General features: G+C 32.3%; 1 protein-coding gene across 6 annotated transcripts in view; it reads left to right on the top strand.

Annotated features, from left to right (window-relative positions):
• NOVA1 (NOVA alternative splicing regulator 1) overlaps positions 1–27,271 on the top strand; it is a 148,851-nt gene that overhangs the window by 38,007 nt on the left and 83,573 nt on the right. For 2 of the 6 annotated variants that reach the window (XM_049113030.1, XM_035720200.2), the window contains one exon: positions 9,987–10,088. The exons of the other annotated variants lie outside the window; for them this stretch is intronic. The gene's annotated coding sequence lies outside the window, so the exon portion shown is untranslated. The remainder of the gene's footprint in view (positions 1–9,986; positions 10,089–27,271) is intronic. 6 annotated transcript variants of the gene reach the window in all.

Genomic DNA, 27,271 nt, shown 5'->3' with positions numbered 1-27,271 from the left:
CAACTGATAATAAGACAATCTCAAATATAAACCTGTTTACATCAGATGAAAATGATATTAAAATTTATAGTTATCTTATATTTTTATAAATGGGTATTCAGTATCCTTCCCAGAATTATGGGAGCCAGTAGAGTATTTAATAAATGATCAGAGTAAGATTAATTCCACATTGTTGGATCCAAACCAGACTTTATCTAATCATTATCTTTAATACAGCTACCAGGGTATTTTATATTTTCATAAAATATAAATGGTTATTGGTTTTAATATTTCATAAAATATTAATGGTTATTTCTCATTTTATGAAAGACGCATTAGAGTCCTATATGTACTGAAGAATATTTAAAAATAAATAGAAGGGGCAGCCCAGGTGGCTCAGCGGTTTAGCACCTGCCTTCAGCCTAGGGGCCTGATCCTAAAGACCTGGGATCGAGTCCCACATCGGGCTCCCTGCATGGAGCCTGCTTCTCCCTCTGCCTGTGTCTCTGCCTCTCTCTCTCTCTCTCTATTTCTCTCTCCTCTCTCTCTGTGTGTCTCTCATGAATAAATTAATAAAATCTTTAAAAAAATAGAATAATGATTGCACAGAGGTATAGATAGATCTGTAAATCTACACACCAGAACAATAACTTATTTTTTAAAATTTTAAAAGGGTAGAGAACTATTAACCTCTCTGAAAATTCATGTCATAGTTAATTATAAATTCCCTTGTCTATATAAATGTTCAGTTGTGTCCAAGTAAGACATATAATATGTAGGCAGGGAGGAAAAACTTATCCTTGCATTCTTTTAGTGAGAAGTTTTCTGTTTCATTTTGCTGAAACGATATCACCTTGTTCCATCCTAATATCATCAGGTAAGCTAGGGAATTTTATAATGATTAAAGTAAGTATAGCATGGATATTTTTTAAAAAATAACATCAAACTCTTGATACTGTTATATCCATGGCATTATCTGGGTTTCTGAAATTAAAATAGCACATTAAACCTAACAAAATGTCTTGGCCTATTTAAACCTTGTTTCCCAGACACAGCTTTCCTATATTTAGATTATAATTTTATTGTGTTTTGTGGCTTAAATTACCTTTATAAACATATAGCTTAATATGTACCGAGATCCCACAAACTTATGTATGATGAAAGTAAGTTTGTTTAGATGTATGTTTAAATTTCTTACTTTGAATACATGAAATGCTTATTCTCCTTCACTGTGTTCCATTTCAAGTGCAATAACTTGAAAAAGAAGCTTCAGAATGAAAATGTTTTTTGGTAAGACTATAAAAAAATAGCTTTACAAAAGAATGTCAGGGGAAAATGAGGAACAAAAAAGTTTTACCTTGATAAGCTCATTTGCATATCAGCCATCATAACAATGTTACCATTGTTTCTTACCTGCCTTATACTCAAGTCACATATTTTAAAATTAGATATAATGTATTTCTTGCATAATTTACTTTCATAACAATTACTGCAAAAATAATATTGTCATCATTTGCATGATAGATTTTTAGGTCTATTTCTATTTCCATGTAATTATCCTAAACCTTTCACTTCTCAATCGTCTTAATATAACAGCCACTTTTCTTTTTTTAATTAACAGACTTCAATTTTTAGAGCAGTTTTAGGCTTGCAGAAAAATTGAGTAGTAAGTCCAAGGAGTTGCCATGTATTTTTTGTCCTGTACCCCCAGAACACTGTTTCTCCTATTATTAACATCTTGCATTAATGTGGTACAATTGTTACAATTTATGTACTGATATTGATAAGTTAGTAATTGAAGTCCATAGTTTACATTAGAATTCACTTTGTGTTTTTACAAATATATAGTGATATGTATCCACCATTACAGTATAACACAGAACAATTTCACTTTCCTAAATATCCTCTATGTTCCCTCCCTCTCTCCTTCCCTCCCCATACATTTCTGGCAATCACTGATTGTTTTACTGGCTTTGTAGTTTTGCTTTTTCCAGAATGTTGTATATTTGGATTCATACAGATTAGGTTTTTTTTTTTCATTTTGCAATATGCATTTAAAATTTTTACATGTCCTTTGTTTGATGCCATGATAGCTCATTTCTTTGTATCACTGATTAATATTCTGTAATATGGATATACCACAGTTTCTTAATTCATTCACCTGTTGAACATCTTGGTTGGCTCTAAGTTTTGGCAGTTATGAAGAAAGCTGCTATAAACATTTCTGTGTAGATTTTTTAGTGGACCTGAATTTTCAGCCCATTCATGTAAATACCAAAGAGTGTGGTTGCTGGATCATGTGATAAGAGTATGTTTAGTTTGAAAAAACTGCCGGATGTTTTCCAAAATGGTTGTACCACTTTTCATTCCATTAGCAGTACATAAGAGTTTCTGTTCTACATCTTCCTTAGCATTTGCTGGTATCAATGTTTTGGATTTTAGCCATTATAATAGGTGTGTAGTAGTATCTCATTGATTTTTAAATTTGTAATTCCCTATGATATACCATTCTGAGCTAAATTATCTCCTCCCTACCCAAGTTCATATTTTGAAGTCCTGACCACCAGTACCTCAAACTGTGATCTTATTTGGAGATAGGGTCTTCACAGAATTAGTAAAATGAAGTTATTACAGTGGGTCCTAGGCCAATATGACTGATGTCCTTATAAAAAGGGAAAATTTGGACACAGAGATATGCATACAGGAAGAATTCCATGGAAACATGAAGATGCCAACTATAAACCAAGGATTGAGGCCTGGGATCTGATCCTTCCCTGACAGCCCTCAGAAGGAACCAACCCTGCTAACACCTTGATTTTGGACTTCTAGCCTCCAAAATTATGAGACAATTAATTTCTATTGCTTAAGCCATCTGGTTTGTGGTACTTTGTTATTGCAGCCCTAACAGGCTGATACACTTAGGATGTTTAGCATCTTTTCATATGCTTACATGCTATATGTAAGATATCTTTGATGAAATATCTGTTAAGATATTTTGCCCATTTTTAAAAATTGTCTTCTCATTGGTGGAGTTTGAGTTTTTGTATATTCTTTGTTTTTTTAATATATATTTGGATGTGCGTTTTGCACACTCTCCTCATCTGTGGCTTGTTTTTAAAATTTTTTACCTTTTTTTTTTTTTTACAGAAGTTTTTAATTTTAATGAATTCTGATTTAGTTTTATTCTTATATGGATTATGATTTTGGTATTGTTTCTAAAAAGTCATTGTTAATCTCATATCGCCAAGATTTTCTCCTATGTGATATTTCAGGAGTTTTATTATCTTTGTCTTGATTCATTTTTATGAAAGGTTTATTATCTGTATCCAGATTCTTTTTTTTTTTTTGCATGTGTATGCCAGTTGTGCCAGCATCCTTTGTTGAAAATGTTATGCTTTCTTCATTGAATTTTGTTAGTTCCTTTGTCAAAGATCAACTGATTATATTTGCTTGCATTTATTTCTGTTCTCTTCCATTGACCAATTTGTTCTTTAACCAATACCACATATTTTGACTACTGTGGCTGTTTAGTAAGTCTCAAAGTTGTTTAGCGTCCGTCTTCCAACTATGTTATTCCCCTTAATATTGTGTTGACATTCTGGCTAATATTTATTTACTAACAGTGAATTAACGTGTAGGTTTGGATGACTTGAGTTTGCACGATTTTCCTTACTTTTCAATTTGACTTACAACAAAATATTTATTTTTATATCCTATTAAAATATAGCCTAGGAAAAAGGTATAAACATAGAACTTAGTTTTGTAATTTTGACTCACATTATTTTCTTTTCATTATGTTGTATCTCTGAGAAGGACCAATTGATTAAATATATCTTGAATATACATGGCATAATTTAGGATGATGAATGATTATAAAATACATGGAAACTTTACATAAAGTATTATAAAATAACCAATATAATAGGATCCTGAATTCTCTAAAAATGTGACATTTAAACAGATACGGTTATGTATAATTTAGTCATGTGAAATACTGATACTTCTTAACTTATGTTAAAGGATTTATCTGAATTTTTAGGGAATTCCCATTAAACATTAAATACTAAATGACTGGAAAGAATATGATTCAGTTTGAGGGAAAGTCCTAGTTATTAAGCTATGAGTCAGCACAGAATATTCTCTAAACTTGTGTTTTAAATTACTCCATTGTGAATGTCTAGTCTGTTTTTTTTTTTTTTTTCTTTCCTTTTTGCCCTTTTGCCTTTTATCCTGCATGGGAGCCTTTTTGTTCTGCAAGCTTTTAAGTCTTATTTAAGGACATTTTACTTTTTAGCTTCTATACAACCTAGTATTTGTTAGTTTTTGTAATAAGATCTAAAATTATAAATGTTGAAAATAAATATTTAACTTGTATTTAAGGGGAAAATCTAAGGAATTCCTTATAAAATGCCTATAGTTATGTCATTACTAGTCATTCTTAAGAATAGGAAGTAAAATTGTTAATGCAGGCATTTAGTGTGATATTGGTAGAATATTTTAGAGCGATAAAAAGTCAGAATCACTCAATAGCCTAACGGCGCTAACGATGTTTCATAACACAGTATGAATTGAGGTGGAGAATTAAGTGGGAATGGAAACATGGAATGGTTATATTTTTCTCCAGTAGCACCTTTGTTAATGATTGGTCAAGCCACTTTGTTTCTTAACTCATCTCGAGAAAATGTTATAGCTTTTTGGACACTTCAGAAAATCACTTTAATCTGACTTTAATCTAGTGGAGTCTGTTTAATCTGCCTAATTTGAATTTTAACCTCATAGCCCAATTTAAAACTCATATTTTCCCCTTCTACTCAGTGCCACTTGGGCTCTAGATTATAGAAAGAGTTGTATCTAGTCATTCAGTCTGTTCACTCCAGTGAGTGGCAGGTGATCTGCTTTTTCATTTAAATTCCTATTTCTCCTCTTGGGTTCTGATATCTAGAGGAAAGAGATGGAAAAGGGGAAAAGTTCTCCTATGAGGAGACTTATATATAGGAGAACTTTTTCAGGAGAACTTGTGTTGTTCTATTTTTCTACTTCTGCTTCTCTGCTAAACACTGACTAGACTTTATGCCTTCTGTGGGGAAAGAGAGACAAACACTGGTATTCTGATGCAGCATGTGTGTAAAACCTGTTTTATGGGTAAGATACTTTTGGAGTGTCACACCATCCAGTTCTGGCTTGTCTTCTATTCATTCTCAGTTTTTACATCTCTGGATGTAAAAGGCTGCTAGGATCCCTGCTGTCTGGAGGCTCAAGTTCAGCTGCCTTCACAGCCAAAGCACTCTTGCTATTACAGGTAGTGACTTCGGTTCTCTCTACCCTGATTTCCAAATTTGAGGGTTTTTTTTCCCTCTCAAATAAGCTTGGGGAAGGGGAGTGGGCATGGGATGACAAGCAGTATAAATGGAAGCAGAAGTCCGCTGAGAGAGATGAGATAACCGTCCTCCCTCTTGCCAGTCTTTTGGATCACCTCTTTCTGGATTTGAATTCTTTGACAACACACAGCCCAACTACATTTTAAGAAAATGAAACAAATTCTCAAGTTGGTAGACTCACTCAAAATGAGACAAAAGTAGAGAGTTCTGGGTTTAAAAGAAACTGAGAAAAGTGAACATGTTTCAGTTATGGAGGAGCAGTTGGTTCTCACATGTTCTGACTTCGGAATGTTAAATACATGATTGATGATTTTTTGTTCTTAGTCTTGAGTTCTGGTTATTAATCTCACCTCATATTATTATGTAAATTTTACCACAGTCCTGCTAGTATAGTAGTACCAATACAGTATATCTTCCAAGACAGGCCCTAGTGGATGCCTGAAACCACAGATAGTACTGAATCCTATGTATACTGTTTTTTCCTGTACATATATAGCTATGACAAAGTTTAATCTACAAATTAGACACAGTAAGAGATTAACAACATAATTAATAATAGAATTACAATTATAATGATATACCATAATAAAAGTTATGTGAATGTGATCCGTCTCAAAATATTTTATTGCACTGAGCTCAACCATCTTGTGATGTGAGATGATAAAATGCCTATGTGATGAAAAGTAAAGTTAGGGATCCCTGGGTGGCGCAGCGGTTTAGCGCCTGCCTTTGGCCCAGGGCGCGATCCTGGAGACCCGGGATCAAGTCCCACATCGGGCTCCCAGTGCATGGAGCCTGCTTCTCCCTCTGCCTGTGTCTCTGCCCCTCTCTCTCTCTCTCTGTGACTATCATAAATAAATAAAAATTAAAAAAAAAAAAGTAAAGTTAATGACAGGCATTGTGATGTGTGTAGTGTTAGGCTACTGTTGACCTTCCGATGATATGCTAGAGGGAGGATCACATGCTCCCAGAGAGCAGTTGATCATGAGTAACTGAAACTGCAGAAGGTTATAACAACTGTGGATAAAGGGGGGCTACTGTATTTCCATTCTTGTTGGCTACTATCAATTCCACCACAGTAGCTCCTATGATCCTTATAAAAGATAAAACAAATTATATCACTCCCCAGTCCAAATACTGCAGTGGTTTTCTGTAAGGGCCTTTTTTTTTTTTTTTAATAGTTCAAAGGCCTTATTTATGGCCTATAAGGAAGGTTCTATGTGATCTGACACTAGGTTAAAATTTTGATCACTTGTTCCTGTCTCAGAACTCTGCTCTTATTGTTATATAACAATAACAATATATTGTTATTGTTATATGTAGTGTTTTTACCCCAGATAGTCTGTGGACTCATGTCATTTCATTCTTTGTTCACTTAATGCTGCTTCTTTAGGTTTTCTCTGACTACTCTGTTAAAATAGTATATTTGTCAGTCTGTTCCTATAACATTTTTTTTGGTTTATATCTGAATCATTTCTATATATTTTATTATAATTTATTATATTATATGATTTCTATATATTTTATTATAAGAAGTTTATCTTCTTTTTCATTAGCATGTAATCTTTGAAAGGGCAAATTGTTGGCTCCTTTGTTCAGTGTTTTACCTAGTGTTTTAAAGGACTCATAGGAGACAGTTTTTTTATTGAGTGAATAAATGAATGTAGGAATGCTAGTTTCTATACTCAAACTTTAGAAATAGCTTTGAAAAAAAAAAAGAAATAGCTTTGATTTATCTGACAATTTTTACTCTTCTAGTTTTTACATAATAGTATATTTTTGGTTTTTTTTAATAGATTTTTTTATTATTCCTAATTATATATTCCCATTGTTTTCATCCCAGTTGAACCATCCACACCTTAGCTCATTTTCCATGATGCTGCTAGAGTGATTTTTGTAAAATGCTTCTCAACATGTCACCCTTTGGAGTAAAATATTCTAAAACTCTTTAGCCTAATTGAGCCTGTGTTTACTGTCCTCCTCCTCACTGACCCCTACATGTACTGTATGTTCTATTCCTGCCTGTCCTTTGTGTTGCAATACTCTGAATGCTTTAATAGGTTTCTCTCTTTACTTTACTTGAAGGCTTTTCCCTTTTTATCTTATTGCTATGTATTTTATTAGTGTGTGAATACATAAAATGTAACTCATTGTGAGAAGACTCTAGAAAAACGTTTTTCCCAATTGAAATTATTGGGAACCAACTATATAGTTGTTGCATCATATCCTACTATTTTGTACATACATAAGCAAACCTTTCAATTTCCTCACTGAGAATCTTTAATATGTGGTAAAAGTTCATTTGACATTTTTGATAAGTATTTAAAAGTTGCCACAATCTTGAAGAACACCATAAACACTATTTTGTAATGCTCTTTATAATATTGTGAACTTATTTTAAGGGTATGGTAATCTACAGATGTCATAATTCACAGATTCTTTTTAAAGGATGTACCGGTATGATTGTATATTGAATCATTTACCTTCAGAAAGACAAAAATGAAAGGAATAAAGAAAATGATTATGAAATTAAGAATGTTTCTTGTACAACCTTTTCAGAAAATGTGATCCCTTTTGATAGGTTCTTCAAATTTAGATTTTTTTGTTTGAATGTTATTGTATGCATGAAAAGAAAGACCCATAAAGGAAATTAAATTATCTTATATAGACAATTGGAGCTGAATATTTTCCATTATCTGAGCCTGTTCAAAGTAAGTACAATGTCATAGAAGGGACCAGTGTGACTCTCTTGGAAATATAGACTCTAGGAATACATAGCAGTGTTCTGAAACTTGTATTTAGCATTAACATCTAAAATAATATAGAAATGTAGAGCTCGTGATATTGGTCTCTTTTAGAAGATAGAGCTAAATAAAAGTAGAAGACGCAGCTATGAAGTTACCTAGAAGTAAACAAGATGAGACCCTATAAGGAAGTTTACGTTGAGATGAGCTTTTTTTTGAGCAGTTATTACTATTACTGATAATAATAGATCAGATACTGTACCATGTATTTATGTGAATAATTTCATTTAGTTGTTGGAACATCCCTGTATCTGTTATTCATAGTACAAAAAGAAAACGGCTGCTCAGAGTTAGACATTTAATTTAAATGAATAAGGATGCCTACTCAATTGGGTATCTTCATATCACTAATCAGTAGTTCTTAAATTTTGGAGGGGAAGTCACAGAACCTTTTGAGAACTTCACAAAAACGACCCACTTGCCTTAGAAAAATATGCTTGTGGACCCATATAATATGTCTTTATTTTAGCATGCAATTTTGTAGAATTTCTAGATTACCTAAATCATCCCATACCTGGACTTCAGATTGAGAATCTCTGATCTATGTCTTCTTTTAATAAAGAGACTGATAAACTCTATACTTTTGTCTTCCTCTACAACCTCTTGTAACTTAAGGGATGTAATATTTATTTACACTATGCTTATTCTAGAAAGAATTTAAGGAAGCTGAAAGGAAATTGTGAACTATCTCTAACTCTGTTGAGTATATGCCAAAACAAATACATAAATTCTGGTATGGCAAGTGAGATTCAGAAGTTTGATGGATGCTTTTTAATAGTCAGATTTGTTGGGCTCTGCTTCTCAGCATCCTCAATCTGTTTCAGGAATCTAAATGTGAATATTTTGAAGTAACGTAAACCGTTACTTCTTTATAGTAGTATAAACATAATAGCTGAGCCTAGAGATAAAAAATTAGAAAGATAGTGCCTTCCAGCCTTGTGATTGAGTCAATGATATTCTCAGAGAATAATTTTTAAATTTGATCTAATGATTCCATCAATATAAAATATGTAGAAAAGGTATAGTTGTAGTAAAAGTTGGAGGTAATAATTTTCTGTACGAATGAATTCAAGTTATTGTGTACTTAGGTAACATTGATTTGGGCTAAGGATGAAGACTGTATTTAGATTATAACTCTAACTCTGAAGAAGAAAAGTTGTCATTTTATTTGAGTTCACTTTTAAAGCTCCATTATATGAAAAATAACCATTGCTAGTTTTGAGGACTTACTATTTTATAAAATTGTGTTTTTTTTAATATAAAGTAATTTAGAATTTTAGGATGAGTTTCCTTACATTTTTAAGATATTGTCATGTCACTTATACTTCAGTTCTGTTATCTCACCTATTTTGTTTTTACCCTCTTGAATTGTCATCTAAAACAAAAGCATTAAAATAGCTGAACATAGTAAGAATCTAATTGTATATATTTGCTTGGTTTTATTAGGTAAATTACTATAGAAATAATGTTATAAATCAGTATACTATGTTTGGGTTTAATTTTTCAACATTATGCGTTTTAACATTGATTTATAGTTACGTTGTGAATTGAATAATTGTATTTCTACTTTTTTCCTCAATCATTCTTAACATCGAATTTTTAAATGAACAATAGCCCATCTGTAAGGGCTCTTGGTACTTAATGATGTATTCTGTTTTTCTGTGGCACAGTTTTTGGGACAGCCACTTTTGTTGTTAAATATTTTCATTTTCTATAGTACTTTTCATCCCTGTATATATGTACAGGAGTCACTTCACCCACCACCGAATTGCAGCCACTTCTGAGGTGGAACGCAGCAACTGTTTAACAGCGCACTTTCCCCTAGGTGCTGACAGCTGCGGAAGAAATTGTACATGGTCCTGTACAGAAGGTATTTCTCCACTGTGCCATCTGCAGAGTGAAACTGACTAGGAGTACTACATAGACTGTAAGTTTCTTGTGTACCCGTCCTAGACTGGAAAACCCAATAAGAGAATAATAACTGGGAAGCATCATTTAAAAATGTATTGAGGTCACTTAAACTTAGTGCTGCTCTCCCTGGCTCTAAATTTTATTTTTAAGGTCATCTAATTTGTGATTGGTATAACAAACAAATGGATGCACTCCTTGGCGATTGTTTTATTCTAAAAGCATATGAAACTAAAGTGCTTTTATAAACACTTCACTTTTAATGAAACTTAAAAGAATCAATTTGTTTTTAAATATTTTCAAATAACCAAACCAATATTATCTAAGATTTTAGAGCTGTGTTCTTAAGTAACAAATCAACTTAAAATTCAACAGGAACATCCTAATTAGTTTTGCTTACACTGTTTTATGTCTTAGTCTTAATACTTTCATTCTTGGGTGAAAGCTTTGCAACAAAGCCAGTTTATAATGAACCTAATTTTGATTCTTTGTTTAAGAAGCAATGAGTTTGAATTTTTTTTTAACACATTGAAACAGCTTGGGAGAGAAGACATGGTAAATATTTGAACTTTCACTTAATGTAGTTTAGTCTTTCTCTCCCATTTCATTTTTTAATGATTTACTTGTTCCTTTTGTAAAAGCATTTTACCAGAGTGCTATCTTTAGTAACAGTTTGGCATGTTTATGTCTTATAGGATAGGAAAATAACATTAGGAAATGCTGTGTCTGTTGTTAAACAATATGATATGGATTGTTATATTTCATTGTTTTTGCTTTTCTAGTCAGCAGTATGACTTACTATCTATTTTTTTGTGCATCTGTAGAATTTCTATGGCAAGAAACTAGTATCTCATAGTCTTCACAGAACCTTAATTATATGAAATACAGTGTCTTTGTTTAGGTAACTTTATATCATAATTTAAATGATATTTGTGTACATCTCTATGCCTATAGATTCTCAGTCAAAGCAGATAAAAGCCTCTCTGGGCCACAGTTAACTTACTTGTAAAATGAGGTGGGTGGAAGAAATTATTTCTATAGATCCTTTCTTTATATGTTTTCTGTTTAACTCAGGGGCAGAATTCTTTGTATTCAGATTTGTAACTTATGTTATGTAATCCAGATTTTTTGGTGCAAGTAACTTTGTTCTAGTTAGATAAATGTTCTAACTACTTACCTAGTTAGAACATTATTTGTATTAATTAAAAGCCCAGTGATAGTATTTTAGAGTTAAAAAAAAAAAAAGAGGTCTGATTTCCTATCAAGATTTTTAACTATCTCTAATTTTATAGTGGAGTTACCCTAGTGTTTTGAAATGAACTTTTTTTGAGAATAAATAAAATTCTCAATATCCTATTCATCATAGAAGTATCTTGTAAATTTTTTTAAAACTAGGCTCTCTTTATATTCAAAGTAGAGTGCAGTTAAATATTACCAAAATCTAACTTTTTAATGAGACTTCCCCCTTAATTAGTCTTAATACTTCATTCAACAGTTAAATCACCAAAGAAGTAAACATTAATATTTTAAAGAATATAGTTTAGACATAGCATACTGTACTTATGTATATCTAGCAAGAAGGTATTTTATCAGTATATGTAAAACTTGATTTGCTATAATTGGTTCTTTTGCATTTTCTACAAACAGTGTAATTGTAAGTATTGCTTAATCCCATTTATTTTATTAACTGAAATAATTATATTTGACAGAATAGACCACATGCTTTCTATTCTTTTTTGATGAAAAAGTACAAACTATACCTGTTGTGCATATCTGAGTATATATTTTTCATTTATACTGAATTGTTATATATTAGACCTTCTGTGGATGATGTAAGTTTAACAACTTAATAGATTCAATCTTTAACCATATGAATCTTATAATTTAATATACTTCTAATATATGTTATTTGGAAAAGGGAATTAGATGGAAACTTCATTTTTATTGAATATACTTCTGTATTATATGAATTAAATGAACATGTACTACTTGTATAATCAAAAATAAAGGAAAATGTTGGTATTTAAACTGTATATTTGGAGCATTTGTTTAGTTTATTTAGAAATTATCTTCATTGCATAAAGTATCTTATAGATACTTAATTTTTCTATTTGATTGTTTTCCAAGAGAGGGGCTCTTCATCTTATTCTGAAGAACCAGAATTGTGGTTGGGCTTATTATATAATTTATATTCATTTAATAATTTTGGAATTCAGAAATACTACATCAAGAATAATTAAATCTTAAATTTGTATTTTTCATCTTCTCCCAGTATAATCTCTTGTTTGAAATAGGAAAAAATGAAACAAGTACATAGATGAAATGAATTTTTAATACTTAATACTATGTACTTAGATGTCTCTCAGTAATGTTCTAGTAACATCTAGCTTTCAGTTGGAGGCTTTAAAACAAAATGTAGCACCAACTGAAGAAATAGTGAAATTGGTGAGAAAATAAAATATAAGGAAATGTATTTTAGGTGTTGAATTTACTTAAACTCATTTTACAGAGCATACATTTTCATAGAGACTTTCAATCTATATTTTAAAATTCTTAGATACTCTCTTAGTTTTATAAAATACATACTTTCATCATTGAGTTAGGGACATATTTTTATATTCATCCCAAACGAATTTCTAAAATACTATTTATCTTCTCAAATTTGTCTGAATAGATTCTTGTCATGTGATAGGGAAATGAATACTTTCAGATGTTTTATTGTGAATACTGAGGAGATGCTTTTGCAACTTAACATTGGGTAGACAATTCTTTTTACACTAAATGGTTAGTATTTGAGTTACTTTATTTAATAAACTTTAGTATTCAGAATATTTTCTATCATCCAAAACTTAATTGATATCCATAGAACAATACTTGCAGTTTGAATTTATATATTTTAGAAATAAATGTGAATGTTTTTTTTTTTCCCAAAAACCCCAGGCTAGTTATATGAAGATAAGATAATCATATAATTACCTGAATGTTTGTTATTCTTGTTTTATATATCAACTAATTCCTATCATTTTTTATGAATTCTTCAGTTATTTCCCAAGTAATTTAATTAGTTGAAAAATGTAAAGTGTGGATAAAATCTAAGTGTGGGTGAAGGACTACTTATGCCACAAATCTCTTTATCTTTAATACTAAGATAACAAACATTTATTACGTAAAATTTGCCTTCAATTCTGAAATTTTTATGTGTCATAGATAAAGTGTGTGTGTGTGTGTATGTGTGTGTGTTTGTGTGCCTGTGTGTGAGTAATGTTCCTAATATATTTTCTGAAGCATGGCCTGGAATCCTGACTGCCACTTTGTAGCTATTTAATAAAGCATAAATTGCTTAACAACTGTAAGGTTTTTTTTTTTTTTCAATCTGTTATTAAGAAATCACTACACCTACCTCACAGGGTTGTTGTGAGGAAAAACAATAAAACATGTGAAAAAGTGCTTTGTGTATGCCAGATACACAGTATATAGAAAAATGAGTATTACTAAAACTTTAGTGGACCTCATTTTTATCTTACAACAAAATCTAAATTCTGTGCATGTGATCTGGCTCCCCCCTTATGTCTTCAACCTCATTTCTTTCCTTGCAAACTGCAGTATTGATTAATTGATATTCATCACTTTGCAGTTCCCAGAATATGTCATGCTTTCTTTGGGCAGCAGCATTCTTTCCAACCACTCACAACACCCCTTTATCCCTAGGCTGCTATCATCTGTATAATTCAGCCTCATCCTTCAGGTCTCACTTTTTAGATTTCTCCTTTTTTTTTAAAAAAATTTTTTTTTAATTTTTATTTATTTATGATAGTCACACAGAGAGAGAGAGAGAGGCAGAGACATAGGCAAAGGGAGAAGCAGGCTCCATGCACCGGGAGCCCGACGTGGGATTCGATCCCGGGTCTCCAGGATCGCGCCCTGGGCCAAAGGCAGGCGCTAAACCGCTGCGCCACCCAGGGATCCCTAGATTTCTCCTTAACTAAAAGATGTTTCTTATTTCTCCTTCATCCCTTACACTTTGGTTAGATGACCCTTCTATATGGTCCTATAGGCTTTGCTTATACCTGTTCTAGCAAATATCTCATGTATTACAATGGCCTTTGTGCCTATTTTCTTTGTGAACTTGTTGAGAGTGGAGTCTGCCTTTAACTTATTTTACCTAGTTACTTAACAGAGTTTCTGCAACTCAGGAAGCAGAGTGAAATAGATGTTAAGTTCCCCTAAACAAATCCACAACATATAATTTATACTCCTTAAAAAACTTTAATTCTTCTATATTTATATAAAAGATTTTAAACTCCACAATAATCATATCAAAATTGCCCCTTTTGGGGCATTTGGATGGCTCATTCTTTTAACCATCCAACTCCTGATTTCGGCTCCAGTCATGATCTCAGGGCAGTGAGATCGAGCCCTTTATCTGCATCCAGGCTCCCACTCATTGGGGAATCTGAGATTCTTTCTCTCCCTCTCTCCTCCCCCCACCTCAGACCCGACCCCCAAAGTAAATAAATCTTTAAGAAATTATTGGTATTTTAAAATCGACTACTTTGTTCACCATTTATCACTCTTAATGGATTTATTAAGAGGTGAACTCACTAGGGTACAAGTAGAAAGTTACTTTATTCTTTCCTGTCACTGTACCTGAAATCTCCCCCTGAATATTTTCTTTTCTGCCCCCTTAATGCATGCTGCTCAAATGTTTTTTACCTCTTCTCTGCTCTTGCTCTTCTTCCTCTTTCTCTTCTCTCTTTCTTGTTCTTTTCATTCTCTCTTTAATTCTTTCTTTACTTTTCAGGTATATATGTATAAAAAAAAAAAAAACAAGGCTAAGAAATTAAAATTCCAAACTCTCATCCAATGTGAAATTTTTTTTTTGTAAGTTTTGTTCAAAGAAGGCTTAAAAACTTGAGTGGGGACATGTGAAATAGTAGACATTTGTATTAGTTTTTGCCTTCGTTTTTCTCCTTCTCCTTGTAGTACTCCTTGGTCTCCCAGAGTCTGAGGTTAGAAATAGAGAAGAGCTAATTGATAGTAAAGGTATGTTGGAAATGTAACTTTGTTTTGCTTTTCTGGGTTTATCAAAGATTCCCACTGTTTGAGGACAACTCAGCTATAATTCCTGGATGCAGTTGATACTTACTTTGTCTTCTTTTGACAACTATCCTTGGTTTCTGACTTTTTAATCTGTTTCAGACCTCTTTCTTCTGGGATTATCTTGTTTCCTTTGCAATCCTCTGTGCAGAATTCCTTTAAAAATGTCTCAATGCAAGTTCGCTTCCCAGGAATCCTTACCTGTCCCATTGGAAAAGATAATTCTTTACTTCACAAATTCTGAAGTGTTGTTGGCCATTTCTAAGTTAGTAGCCCCACACGAAAGGCACCTTAATCTCTTGCCTTGTTAAACAATCTCTTAGATTGTTTTTAGGCCAAAGTCCAGTTCCTGTGTCATCTCTTAAATGTTCTATATTCTAAAAGACATAGGCCAAAATTTGAGAAAATTGGTGTTCCGTTTCTTCCTCAAACAGTATAAGCTCCTCTCCTCCAATATGTATTTATATTTTTTATGTGAATAGTGGAGCAAACAATGCCTGAACAATTTTTGGCCACATTTTTCCAAATGTGGCATAGATAATTGTCTGTTTGTTACCTTAGTTCTAGTATTTGGAACCTGTTGTTCTCAGCTTTAGGTCCTAACCAAAACAGAGAAAACCAGAAAACTCCCATTTTAATATCCTGTTACACTACTTACACTGAGGCCATTAACAGGCAGCTTGCATTTCTATACATTTCTGTGAAGGTTCATCCATTTCTATATATCCATGCCTTGTGTTAGGCTATTCTGTGAGTTTGGAATGCCCTTTCTACTTTTTCCTCATGGTGGAATCCTTTCCAGTTATCAATGTCCAATTCAGGTGAAGTCTTTGTTGGTCTTTGCGGTTAGAATAAATACTTCTCTACTATGTTCTCACAGATACTTTGTGTAAGCTATTATTGTAGTACCTATAAATTTGTCATTCTGATTAGATTGTGAGCATTTCTGAGACAGCCACTGACTTCATGGTGAACCCCTTACCATCTAGTCTCTATTACATGTTCCATACATTACTTGCTAAATTAACGAATCCTTCTGAACACCTGAGATTGAAGTTTGTAAAATTATTACTGAGTGATTAATACTTCTATTCTTAATTATTTCTGTCCATATTTCAAAAACTATTTGAAGGGGCAAGAATTATATATTATGCCTCTGATGTTTTTTATCCCAGTGGCATTTCACTTTATTTATTCTTAGACGTGTTCATTCTAGGTTTCAGTTCTGTTTTGCTCAATTTTCTCCACTTAGCTCCCTGCATTCTTTATTTTTCTTCCTTGTTTTATTACAGTTGATTGATATAACTATGGTAAGTAAGGATAACCACGTATTCCAAGCAGGTTCAGGTTGAAAGTTATACAAATAAATAAATGTGGAAGATCTCAGGGTTAGTTGAATTTTAAGCAGTATAGATGCCAGGAATTGTAATTATTATTTATCTAAAGTCATATTGCTTATACCAGTAAATTTTTGTGTATATATTTACATAAGAAGGAACAAACTATAAAAAATGGCCAAGTGATTAATGCTGCTCAGCTTTAGATACCAAGAAACACTGTTTGTTCCTGTTAGTTACCCCACTCTGTAATCACTATAGTTATTCAGATACTCTATTTAAAAAATTAGTAAAATTAATTATCATTGTTTTTCACTTAGTTTAAGGTAAATATTACCATATGACAGAAGTTTGATACTAGGAAGAACAAAGTTCTATTTTTCTAAGTTTTTGTGAGCATACTTGGGAAAACTAAAATCCAGGAGAATTTTTAGGAAGCATCTGGTAGGGACAAATAGGAAAATTAATGCTAAAAAATATTTTTTCAAAATATGCCATTTGAAATATAATTCTCTTTTAAGTATTTGTTATTCCATTTTCTTTTCCTTTTGAATGGCTTTATGTTTTTCTTTTTTCTTTTTTAAAGATTTTATTTATTTATTTATTTATTTATTTATTTATTTATTTATTTATTTATGAGAGACACAGAGAGAGCGAGAGAGAGGCAGAGACACAGGCAGAGGGAGAAGCAGGCCCCATGCAGGGAGCCCGATGTGGGACTCAATCCCAGGTCTCCAGGATCAGGCCCTGGGCTGAAGGCGGCACTAAACTGCTGAACCATCCGGGCTGCCCTCCTTTTGTTTTTCAATTGTGGTTTTGAGTAGGATTTTAATTAAAAACCCTCTTTTACTGGGTCAAAAAAAATGTAAAAAAAAAATCTTATAAACCGTAAAATTCATTGAAACCTACTTAAACCTAGGTAATGTTCCTACGCAAAATGCCTTATTCATATTACAGATATAAGTGCACATAATAAGAAAATTGGCCAGGGGCATCTGGGTGGCTCAGTTAAGTAGCCAGCTTGTGATTTTGGCTCAGGTCATGATCTCAGGACCTTGGGGTCCAGCCCGGTTTCGGTACTGGGCTCTGTGCTCAGTAGGGAGTCTGCTTGAGGATTCACTCTCCCTCTTTCTTTGCCCTTCCTGCTTGCTCATGCATGTATTCTCTCTCTCTCTCTTAAATAAATAAGTAAACAAACAAATCTTTTTTTTAAAAGGGAATTGACCATTAATTGATATTTTTTACACTTCTCTCTGAAATCCTAGCTCCATGTTTTTCCTCTTGTGCTGCAGGTTATGACAGATTCAGCACGTCTGAAAAACAAAATAAATCTCAGTTCTCAATTCTCATTCTGACTCCCAACTCAGTCATTGTTGCTTATACTTCACCATATACCTTGTGACCCAGAATCAAAATAATACCACTTTCTCCTCTCCTTTAACTTCAGTGTCATCTTTTTTATTTCTAGATCTTAATTATTTTGCTTTTAAGATGTATCTTGAATCAGTATGCTTCATTCTATATACATTGATAAACTCTAGTTCATTGTCACTTGCCAAGAATCATGTTTTAGATTTGTCTTTGTTGGGCAGCCCCAGTGGCGCAGTGGTTTAGCACTGCCTGCAGCCCCGGGCCTGATCCTGGAGACCCGGGATCGAGTCCCACGTCGGGCTCCCTGTATGGAGCCTGTTCTCCCTCTTCCTGTGTCTCTGCCTCTCTCTCTCTCTCTCTCTCTCTCTCATGAATAAATAAATAAAATCTAAAAAAAAAAAAAAAGATTGGTCTTTGTTTATATTACCTTTTTCTTGAAGATAAGAAACAAATTTTATTCACCTTTGTGCTTTCCCATGAATTATAGTCTCAGAAATCCCTTCTAGGTTCACTCAACTAATTGTGAGGTAGTTGATTCCTTGTATTTAAGCCTTAAAAGTTTTGGATGGATTGCTAAAATACAGAGCAGTGCCACAGTTAAAATTAATCGCGCATTATTCCAACTTGGTATTAGTGTTAATGCTACCAGGAAAGGTGCTTTAAGTGAATTCTAAGTAATCTTGGACACTTGGCTTGGTCCTAATTATGTGAAAATGGAATTTCCTGGCAATATGCTGGTATATATGATGGTTTGTGGCTCTTGCTATAACTTTTCAAAGTTGAGTCTTTTTTCTCACTGATACCATTTAAAAAATAGTTATATGCCATTTTGACAATGTAATTTAACAAGTTATGATTACTTCACTTTTTACATTAGTCCCTTTCTAGCTCTTTCAGAGCTGGTATTATTCCCATAATACAAATGGGAAGGAAGCTTCTTTTGCAGTCTTGCGAAAGTCTTCAACCCAACTACCAGTCCCACAGGTGGATCTAATTTATCCTAGTAAGAGGATACAGTGGCTTCCTAAGAGGAATAACTGCGGTATGGCTATTTTAGTGCTTCCTGTGGTAGAACTTTACAGAGAACTTATTTTTCCCTTTTGCCTCTTCTCCTTGTAGTCTTTGAAGATAATCACTGGTTTCTGGAAATTTACATTATTAAGGAGCTCTCATTTCAGATTTGATTGAATATGTGCTTATTCTGATTTTTTAGTGTTTTATAAAATTATTTGAGTGAATGTGTTATACAGAAATAAGATGACCTTTTAAATGTGTTCTCGAAAATATTTTCAGTTTATGATTTTGATTATTTTGATCAGTATGTTCCTATTTTTTTCTCATTCCTCTCCTGTTTCTTTTAGTATATATGTACCTTTATCCAGATCTATCATCTATTTATACACATACACATGTATACATGAGCTTTTAATTTTGTAAATTCACCTTTTTATATTCTCATATCTCAATTATTTCTTTGATAAATTTTCAAATCCATTTAATTTTATTTTTGCTATATAAAAATAAAATATAAAAAATAAAATAAAAATAAAAATAAAATATAAAGCCTACATAGGTTTTTTTTTATCTATTTTCCAGATTTATATAAAATATAGCATATGTTGCTTTTGTAGCCTATAAATTATATGATATTCGTGGTTTGCATGTCACTTAGTAAGTTAAATATAATTAACATTTGGTTATTTTTGTACAATCAATTATTTTTACTCTTCATTCAATGTGTTTAGTGATACTGTGTGCTAGGCACTGTCTGACATGCTGGAAATGCAGAAAGTCTTTGCTCTTATGGAGCTTTTATTCTTGTTGCTGAAGAGGCAGAGAAACATATGACACTAAATACATAATTTTAGATAGGCATAAGTACTGGGAAGGAAACAAATGCATATAATAAAAAATGTTGAGGTGGAGTATGCTGTAGCTAGGATAGCGAGAGGAAATATCAAAGATGGGACATTTGAATTGAGATCTAAATGATTAGGAGGAAGAAAATCACATCCAGGCATCAGGAAGAGCAAGGACAGAGGTCTTTGGATCTGAGTGAGTTTGGCATATTGAAAAAAATTGAAAGAAATGGAAGTGTGTGTGTTGAACATTGTTGGGAGGGGAGATAGGAGAGAGTGTGGCAAGAGGTGAGGTCTTTGAAATAATGCAAGAACCGGATTAAATGGGCCATAGTAAGAAGTTGGAATTGTATTATAGTTACAATGTGAAGACATTGGGTGATAATTTGGTGAGTTTGGTGATAATTAACACTGAGGACATCACTCTTCTTGCTGTGTGGAAGATCAACAGGGAAAAGGAGTTAGGGTCTAGGAGAGGTAATTATTAGGCAGTTTACTGCAGTAGTCCCAGAAATTATGGTATCTAGGATTAGGGCTTTTGGCAGTAGAAATAATGAGACGGAGGATGTTTTTAGAGGAGTACTGATAGAATTTGTGAATGGATTAGAAATGGTGTAGTCAGCAATATCAGACATAATTGAACATGAAATATTTTTTGAAGATACAATTTAATGGACTTACACTTTTCCATGGCAAAAATGTACCATAATTTATTTAAATTACACTCTGGTTTTGATTATTTTTTCCTTACTCTTTGCTAGCATAAACAGCATTAATGTTTCATCATTTTTTCACCTCACTGTCATTGTACATAAATAATGATTTGTGATGGCTTGTCAATTTCAAAGGTAGAAAATTATATTTTTTTACTAGCTAGATTGAAATTTCAATATGTTTATTAACAGGTTTTGGTTTTCTAATTGTGGCTTGTTTCTAGCTTTGTTTATTTTGAGATGTTATTTTCCATATTGATTTGAAAGGTCACATTAACTATAGAGATATAAACATCCCAACATTATTCGGCCTTGCGATTTTTAAACTTGTCTTATGTTAGTCTCCCCCATGTCCTTTATGCTCTAAACACTTCAGCTGTTTCTCAAACAAGCTAATAACCTCTTTCTTGCCTCATAGAATATGCACTAGTGACTCTCCATTTTCTGAATCCCTCTTCAGCCAGTCTTTACATGCTTGACTGTCTTGTCATGTTTCAGCTTAAATATTACCTCCTTAGAGGAGCTGTCCCCAGCTTTCTGACATAACATTCCTTCTCACACCCTTCACATTCTGCTACATTACTGCCTCTATTGTGTTTGTTTTCCCCCCAGGCTTTTTAGTCTTCATAGCACTTACCACTGTCTGAAGTTATTCATTACTTACTTATTACCTCTTCTTTCCAATAAGAATGAAAGATCCATGAGGGCAAGCATCTGCTCTTATTTGTTTACTGCTATGCCCTCTGAGGCTAGAATATTGTTGGGTATTAGTACATAATTAATATATATTGTAGAGTGGATAATATAAGGATAGGATATTACCTGTTTGTCCCAAATGCTTATGTTTTTCCCTTTTTGTCAAGTGCCTTCATTTTTGTTCATGGCACTTTTTATATGAAGAATTATCTACTTTCATGGAGTCAAATCAGTGAAGTTTTTTTTTGTTTTTGTTTTTGTTTTTTGGTAAATGACCTTTTCCTTACTTTTAGAAGGAAAAGAAAAACTTTCCAATCTGGAGATACTCCATTTTCCTGTATTCTAATTAAAGTGTTTCTGAATATAAAGTTATAATTTATTTTCATGAATTAGGGAAAGTATTGAAGATAAAAATAGCCCTTATAAATGTGTTTCTGTGCTTTCTTCTAACCTGTGCATTTATTTATAAAAATAGATTTCATACTATATAGAGAGCTTTTCATCTTTTTTCACTTAATATTGGACCCACTGCATTATTTAGAGGATATATATTCTTCAGAAGTGTAATTTTTTGAGGTCTACAGAATATTCCAACTTAGGCATTTGTTATAATATACTTAATCAGTCTCTTACTTTATACTTGTTTCAATCCTTTTTGACTTAAATAACAGTACAAGTATTGCATTTTTGTGTTCATTTATAATTGTTCTCATAAATTATTAAACATAGAATAATTAATTTACTGGGTCATACGCATGCATGCAGTATTTAAGATATTTAAGGATTCAGTGCCAAATTATATTTAAGAAAACTTAAATAAGTTTACACTCCTAGTAGAAGTGTATGGGTGTTTTTCTCATCCAATTTTCTGATTCCTGATAATTATGTGCATTTAAAATATTGGCCAGTTCCTCCCCATCTGTGCCACCCCCCAATAATTTTGTGTTTTTCAAATACAAAATTAAGTATTTTTAGGGTCAAATCTATCATTTTTCCATATTTCCATATATTCATGTCTGTACTTAAAATAGCTTTTTTCATTCTGAGGTTATATATTTGATTACTTATGGTTTTGTCTAATTTTTTACTTTGTAGGTCTCTAGTTTATGTGGAATTTATTTTAAGATATTTGAGAGGAAAAGTTCTAACTGTATTTTCTAAGTAGTAATCCAGTTATGCCAGCCATATAATTTATAAGTAATCACCTATACTGTTTTCACACTAAATTTTTATGTATTCCTGGGATTTAGGAGGAAGGGCTATTTATTCTGGTCCATTGTTATTTTAATTCTTATGGTACTCATTATTGCTTTGTAGTATCTTTTTATTTTGAGTTATCTACTAGCGTTATAATCCCCTGATTTTATTATCTTTATTCTAACAACTATTCTGGTATATTATTCCATTTGTTTTACTTATGAATTTAAAATCATTTTGCCAAATATCCTTTCCAAATATGGTATTCTTGTTTTCTCTTAGTGAAATTGTGTTAAAACTATTCACTTATTTGCACAAGATATTCTTATAATATCTAGGATTTTGGGGATCCCTGGGTGGCTCAGCGGTTTGGCGCCTGCCTTTGGCCCGGGGCGTGATCCTGGAGTCCTTAAATAATAAATTTTATTATTTAAAATAATCTTTTAAAAAAATATCTAGGATTTCATATATGAACTGAGATTATTTTTTCTTTTCTGCCTCAGGAAAGCTTTTTCTATATAGATGTTCAACACATTTCATTTAAGATCATTCTTTAATGATTTAAATTCTTTAAGGTCATTCCTACTTACTGTTTTAAATATTTTTTTATTTATATGTAACTATTTTTTTAAAGATTTTATTTATACATGACAGACACAGAGAGAGAGAGTGAGAGAGAGAGGCAGAGACACAGGCAGAGGGAGAAGCAGGCTCCATGCAGGGAGCCTGACGTGGGACTCGATCCCTGGTCTCCAGGATCATACCCTGGGCTGAAGGCGGCACCAAACCACTGGGCCATTGGGGCTGCCCTATATGTAACTATTATTATAGTTCTTGAATGTATTAGTTTTCTATGGTCACATGACAATTGCCACAAATTTTGTGTCTTAGAACAATACAAATTTGTTCTCTTACAGTTTTAGATGCCAAAAGTCAAAATCAGTTTTACTGGGCTGAAGTTAAAGTGTTGACAGGGCTGGTTCCTTTTGGAGGCTGTAGGGGAGAATCCCTTTCTTTGCCTGTTCTAGTTTCTGGCGATTGCCCGTTTTCCTTGGCTTGTGATTCCTTCCTTGAATCACTACAAAGTCTTAGTTCTGTCATCACATCTACGTTCACCTTTGATTTTCTTGTCTCCCTCTTATAAGGACCCTTTTGGTTATATTTATGGTCCACTTGGATAATCTAGGATAATCTCCCCATCTCAAGATCTTTAATGGAATTACATCTGCAAGTTTCCTTTGCCATATAAGAGAACATTCACAGATTCTATGAATTAGCATATGTGTATTATTTGAAAGGCTATTATTCATCTGCTACATGTAGGATAATCCCACTAAATTTCTATACTATTTTGCTTTTTTCTATTTTATTGAACTATTACATTAAGTATGGTTGCATTTCTGAACAGTCATAAAATCATAAGTAATCATAACTTTTTCTCTATTTTATAGTAGTAACTTTATGCCTCTTGTTTCTATTTCTGTCTTATTTCTGCTTTCAATTTTTAATACAAATGCCCAAGATATTTTCCCTTTAAGTATCATATTTGCTGTTGGTTTAGGATAGACATTTTTCTAATCATAGGAAAGTATTTTGGTCACTGTTCAGTATCTCCTCACTCTCCATTCTTTTGACATATTTGTGTTACTTTCATGTACAGCCAAATATTAACCCACACTTACTTTTCTGGATTAAGATGTATTCATTCTAGTATATCGATTTTTCAGTAGTGCTGGATCTAATTTACCAGTACCTTATGATTTTTTTAAAATATTTATATTAATAAACGTGATTCATCTATGTGTATTTGTTTTTGTGTCTGACTTGCTATTCCATTTGGAATATCAGAGTTATGCTACTTAATAAAATGAATTTAAAGGTGTTTTATTTTTCTCTATCGACCAGAATAGTTTTTATAGCATGAAAATTGTTGAAGTTTAAAATTTGAAAGATCACATAAAGCAGTCTGAGTTCAGAGCTTATTTGAACATAATTCTTTGACAGACTTTTAAATTTCTTCGGTTATTTCATTTTTGTTGAAGTCAATTTTGAAAATTTACATTGTTCCCAGTGAGTTGTCTGTTCTATCAAGATTTCAAAGGGACGTTTGTCATTCTTAATATGTGTTAAGCATTGTGCTATGTTCTATATGTGCAAAAAATAATATATGATTCTTAATCTCAGGAAGTATATTGAAGTGAGAAGAAAAGTTAACTTTGCTAGGAGGAAGCAAAAGAAACAGAACTTCTGATAAAGATTTCATTATGAATGCAGGTAGCAGGCACCAAGGCCACAAAAAGTTGAATACAGGAAGGACTGAGAGTGTAATGATGTGAATACATCATTACAGCTAGAATTTAGGTCTACCAGGAAGGAATAATGGATAGAACTTAAAAGCTATATTGTAGATTATTCTTGAATTTGTACTTTCCTATAGATAGCCTGTTAATAACATTAATTCTGAGTTTTTCATCAACAGATTCATATTTTTAAAAGATTAGTCCACTGGCAACATGAAGGACTCTACTGAAGCCAGTGGGATGTCTAGAAATAGACATCCTAATAAGATTTATGAACCGATATAGCATCTTAAAAAATCATATTTTATTTAGTAATATTTTTATAAATCTTTATCTGGAAAAATGAAATGAAAAAGTCTATAGTGAGGGAGGGAATTTAGATATAATATTGAAATTTGTTAGAAGTAATTTCTCAGCAAATGTATATGGACACATGAGATATAGGCATCAAAATGAAGTATCTTTGTCCTTAAAAGATATGAAAAGCTTGTAAGACATGTTTAATAAGGATGATTTCAAAGTCTTTATGTGCTTTATATAAGTAATATAAGTCCATGTAACTACCACCTCAGTCAAGATGTAGTATATTTCCATCATGCTAAAAATTTCATTGTGTCCATTGCCAGACCATCCTACACCTTCCCTGTTGCCTTAACCCCTTCTTTCCTACATGCACTCCTGCCACTGACAATCACTGATCTGTTTTCTGCCACTGTGGATTTATTTGACTTTTCTAGGGTTTTAATTTAAATGGAATCTTATATTATGTACCCTTGTGTCTGCTTTTGTTTTGCATAATGTTTTTGAAATTCATCCCTGTTGTTGCATACGTAAATAATTTGTTCCTTCTTATTGTTGAGGAGTAGTTATTATCTGAATATGTAGTGCTTTTTTTTCCCATTCACCTGTTGATGGACACTTAAGTTGCTTTAAGCTTTTGACTATTAGAATAAAATTGCTGTGAACATTTTTAGTTCAATTCTTTGTGCAGACAGGTGTTTTCATTTCTTAAGTAAATACTTAGGAACGGCATAGCTGGATCCTATGAAATGTTAAAGTTCGTAAGAAACTGTCATTATTCTAAAGAGGTTGTGCCATTTTATGACCAATATATGGGCATTTTGGTTGGTCCATATTCTTACCAGTACGTGGTAGTTCATAATGTAGCCTTTATAAATTGTATGAAGTTGTATCACATTGTAGTTTTAATTTGTGTTTCCCTAGTAGGCTTTCTTGTGCTCATTGGCCATTGATATATTTTCTTTTGTCAACTGTCTCTTCAATTCTTTTGCCCATGTTTTTTGGATTATTTTCTTCTTACTAAGTTACGAGAGTTCTTTACTTATTTTGGAGACAAGTTCTTTGACGGATATATGTGTCATGAATATTTTCTTCCACATTATTGGCTTATCTTTTCATTTATCTGTGCCTTTTCATGAAGTTCAGTTTATAAATGCCTTTTTATGTTTCTTGCTTTTTGTGTCTTAAGAAACTTTTGCAAATGTTTTCATCTGTTTTCTCCTAGAAATCTTATTATTTAACTTTTGAAAGATCTGTTTTAACTTAATAGTTGACCACGGTATGAAAACAAATTTGATCAATAAGTATATTTAATAGAAGGCTGAAAGAGTTATCTTCACAAATTTGATGGGCTTTGAATATAGAAAAATGAGTAGATAATTTCTTTTGAATTTAAAGATAGATTTGATATAGGTTTGTGTAAGAAATACTATTCTAGCTGCTTTACCCATCCAACAAATGAAAGGGTGCTTCTGTCTTGAATGAATTTATATATATAAATATATTATCATTGTTCTTGTCAGATATGAAATAATTAGAAAATGTTGTTGGGTGCTGTTATTGCCAATATCGTTATTGTTATTACATTCAGACGTGAGGAAGTTTAGAGAGGATGATATTTAGATGAGATAGGTATGGATTCTAACATTTATTTACTTAACACATAGTTGTCATACTTTTTTATATTTCATGTTTTTTCCACCTCTGCCCCCCAACAGAGAGCTGAATTGTTAAGGGGTACCAATAATTATATATTCAGAATCAAATTAATCATCTCTTAATTTTGTGGGTAGTTTATGAATACTTTGTTTTGAAAAGTTCAAATAATATTGATGTAGAATAAATAGTGAAAATGCCTTCCTACCTACTCCTTTGGTCTTCTCCCAGACATAATGGTTAAAGTTTTGATGTATTTCTTTTCTGATTATTTTTAATATATTTTTACTAACAAATACTTTATATATATATAAACACAACCAGGTGGCTGTGATTTTTTTTTTACCTGGGCAGTGCAGATCTGATCAGCTTGTTGATTTTACTAATGTTCATCCTCAAAGGGTTCTTTCCTAGAGGCATCCTCATAGATCATGGACAGGAATTGTGGGTCTTGTACAATCTGATATATATACATATATATATATATATATACACACACACACACACACACACACACCTATTTGTAGGGTTTTTTAAAAAATATAAACCTGAAATAAGCATGTTATACTTGCTTTTTTTTTATCTTAACAGTATGTCTGATAAGTCTTTACATGTTGATATCTTCATTCATTTTTACTTCTGCATAGTATTTAACAGAATGAATATACTATTGTTT

Source organism: Canis lupus, chromosome 8 (assembly GCF_003254725.2).
Source record: "Canis lupus dingo isolate Sandy chromosome 8, ASM325472v2, whole genome shotgun sequence".
NCBI lineage: Eukaryota > Metazoa > Chordata > Mammalia > Carnivora > Canidae > Canis > Canis lupus.
This window is presented reverse-complemented; position numbering and strand designations above follow the sequence as displayed.